Consider the following 3,593-nt stretch of genomic DNA (forward strand, 5'->3'; position numbering starts at 1 on the left):
GAATAAGAAATGTAGTTTCTTTGCCAGGTTTTTTTTGGACAATTTTTAAGAAGGATGGGTTTAATTCATATAAATTTGACAGTGCCCTACAGTTGGATGATGCCTTTTGTATACAAGAAGGCTTCAAGGTTTATTTTAGAATATGATCTGATGGATTGGCCAAAAGCAAAGTGGAAACTTAAAGATTTACAGAAAAAGAAACTGGCAAATAATAAATTAATCAAAGTTAATTTTCAGTGTGCAGACGTGTCAACAGTTGTGTGGAGAAATGTAGGATATCCTGGCTTATCTAATACTCAGAAGGATATAGCTTGGCTATCTGTACATGCACGCTTACCTTGTCGGCAGTTTATGTACAAAAGACAAATGGCAATGACAGATACATGTGTAAGAGTTGATTGTAAGGAAACTGAATCGGTGGAACATGTCTTTTGTAACTGTAAGTTTGCTAAAGGATGTTGGGGGAGGGTAAAAGTGCCTCTGAAAAAATTTATCAAAACAAATGAATTGACATGGAATGTGATTATGTTGGGCCAAGAGGGGGTTTAAAAACAGATCATTGGAAGAAGGCATGGCTGATCATCAACAGTGCCAAAGAAGCTTTGTGGTTGTTGAGAAACATGAATCTGTATAATAAAACAAAAAATCAAGCAACAGAAATTGATTTTTGTAAAATTGTTTTTGGTAGAGTGAAAGATTATATCTGGATGGATATTAAGAACTTGGGTAAAAACAATGCAATGAAAAAATGGAAAATTAATTCAATGACAGATTTATTTTTGTAAAATGTATGTTTTGGTGATGTGATTATGTAATGGATTTTTCTAATAAACTTTTATATAAAGCTAGCAAAATGCGTTTCTAAAGTGTTTGGACTCGCTATCCATGAGGAGGAGTGAAAGTGTTTGTTTTTGAGCGTGAAGGGGACAGCGAGTGTTGTTTTCAGCCAAATGCTCGCTGTTATTGATGACCGTTCCAGTGTTCCTTAGGGGCCTGGAGGAAGCAGACACGTTCTGAGTGGGTATCATCAAAAAGTACAAAAGACTAACTACAGTTGCAAAGCACTGCTGCTTTTTCGATGATTGATTAAAACTATCAAACTGGCAGGAAACATATAACACATTAATTGCGATCGATTTGATACCAATAGGCTTACATAACAGCTATTGTGTATAGACAATGTCATATACGCCGAAATGAACACGGACGGTCTTTATTAAGGGCTGACTCGTTTAGATGTTCGAGAGATCTCGGTGTACTGGACAAATCTACTGGATTTTTTCCATGTCGTAATTGTGCCGCCCGTGATAATGCATTTAAAACTAAGAATTTTACAAGCCATACGATGAAAAAAGAGTACCGAATCTTACAAGTGATGACCTGTGCTTCAACTCATGTCATTTATTTGATTTCTTGTCCTTGCCATTTGCAATATGTTGGTACAACTACTAGACAGTTACGATTGTGCATTAATGAGCAAGCATAAAAGTTCAATTAGGAGAAAATGTATTCATCTACTACTAGCTACACATTTTGTAGATGCCAAACATTCAGTTTCAGATATTAAATTCTGTGGCATACAAAAAATATTTCAAGATTGCAGAGGCGGTAATCTCGATTAAAAACTATTACAATGTGAATCTAAATGGATCTTCAATCTCCATACGGTACAGCCTGAGGGATTAAATGAAGAGCTAGGATTATCATGTTTTCTGTGATATAATGCGCAAGGATACTTATCTTTCATAAGAGCTTGAATAAAGATTATGTCTGTTACTAGCGGATTGTTTAGAAATGTACTCAATTATATTACAACTGTTCTGTCTATGAAAATATCTGTAACATGTATGAATGTCTTTGTGGTTTTTTGATGAAGTTAATTTGCTAACAGGACTGTTCTGATTTGTTTCTAACCATGAAGCGATCACTCTGGTCTAATATAAACAGAAAAAGAATAAGTTCACGCACACACGTGTGATTTACTGCAGCGTCAGACATTGGAGGTTCAGCAGTGTACTGCAGTGTGGTGCAAAGTCATTTGTGTAAATCAGGATGGCCAATCAGTCTAAGGCACTGTGTTTAGGTCACAGTTTCTCTGGAGGCGTGGGTTCAAATCCCACTCTGACAAAACTTTTTGTTAATTTATTATTTAAACGTCCACCGAAAGCTTGGTAATTAGATTTGTTTTTCTTGTTACTATTCAAATCACAAGGTCGTTAAATGAGAGAAAGTCACTGCAAGCTCGCACCTCACCACTTCCTTCACATTGTTAAACTGCCTCATTATGATGAGGCCTCTAATTATGCCTTTCCAATACTTTGAATGTGTTATTGTTCAGTTTAACATGAGAACATCTGGGGTAGAACAATCATAATGTCCGCAGGACTTGTTTTTCTCGGGTTTTAGTATGTAGCTTTGTGTGTGTGGCCGTTAGCTCAGGTTGGGTTAGCTTGTGTTGCTAATAACACCAAGGTCGCGGGTTCAATCCCCGTATGGACCATGACTTTTCTTTTTTTCATTTGTAATGGCGCCAAAATGAACATTCTTTAACAAAATGAACCGAAGCGATATGAAGTACAACCAGTAATATTTCAGACTTCCTGGGCTTTATACATGTATTAACAATGAGCACATACATTTAAAAGAAAGCTTACATAGTCAGCAGGATTCGAACCTGCAGAGGGAAACCCCCAAAGGATTTCTATTCCATCACTTATAACCACGCGGCCACAACTACATGCTCTCACGGTTATAAAGTGATAATGCATTTGAAACTAAGAATTTTACAAGCCATACAACAAAAAAGGTACAGTATCTTACAAGTGATGACCTGTGCTTCAACGCATGTCATTTATTTGATTTCTTGTCCTTGCCATTTGCAATATGTTGGTAAAACTACTAGACAGTTACGATTGCGCATTAATGAGCAACCATAAAAGTTCAATTATGAGAAAAGATATCCATTCACCACTAGCTAGACATTTTGTAGATGCCAAACATTCAGTTTCAGCTCTTAAAATACCGTGGCATACCAAAAATATTTCAAGCTCGAGGAGGTGATAATCTCGCATTGATCAGTACTTCTTTCGAAGTCAGTCAAGTCGGTCGAATGAAATCCAGTGACAGGAAGCAAACCATAGTTCGCAGGATATCAGCACCCCTGTCATAGATGTGAGAGGACTTGCATGGATACAATTAGTGATGAACCTAATGATCCTTGTGAACCCGGTCAGGCAAACCAGCATAAGAGAGAAAAGAACCTCAACGGGCACAAGCCTGGAGTTAAATGGCCAAGATCTTCGGAGAAAACTGTGTGGGACACAGTAAACCACAGATCTCTGCTTTGCGTTGGAAAGGTTAAGTGGAACAGTTGAAAAGAAGCTGGATAAATTTTGGGACATCATCTACGCATATGGAAGTGAGAGGTTTGGAGTTGAAAAAAGGAAGGAAAAGTACAAACTATACCTGGAAAGTCTAGACGGCAGCATGAGATTGAACGCTTAGTTAGAGAAAGGAGACGGCTGAGGAAGCAATGGAGAAGAGCAGAACAAAGTCAGAAGGAGGACTCAATCTCTTACAAAGGGTCATAAAAG

The 3,593-nt window shown here is 37.5% G+C and overlaps 1 non-coding gene across 1 annotated transcript; it reads left to right on the top strand.

Annotated features, from left to right (window-relative positions):
• Window positions 1–815: 815 nt before the first annotated feature.
• On the top strand, window positions 816–1,022 carry LOC131728528 (small nucleolar RNA U3). Its single transcript, XR_009322708.1, has one exon. It is a non-coding gene; the product is annotated as a small nucleolar RNA U3 (small nucleolar RNA).
• Window positions 1,023–3,593: the final 2,571 nt, after the last annotated feature.

The sequence above is a fragment of the Acipenser ruthenus genome, unplaced genomic scaffold, assembly GCF_902713425.1.
Source record: "Acipenser ruthenus unplaced genomic scaffold, fAciRut3.2 maternal haplotype, whole genome shotgun sequence".
Classification (NCBI taxonomy): Eukaryota; Metazoa; Chordata; class Actinopteri; order Acipenseriformes; family Acipenseridae; genus Acipenser; species Acipenser ruthenus.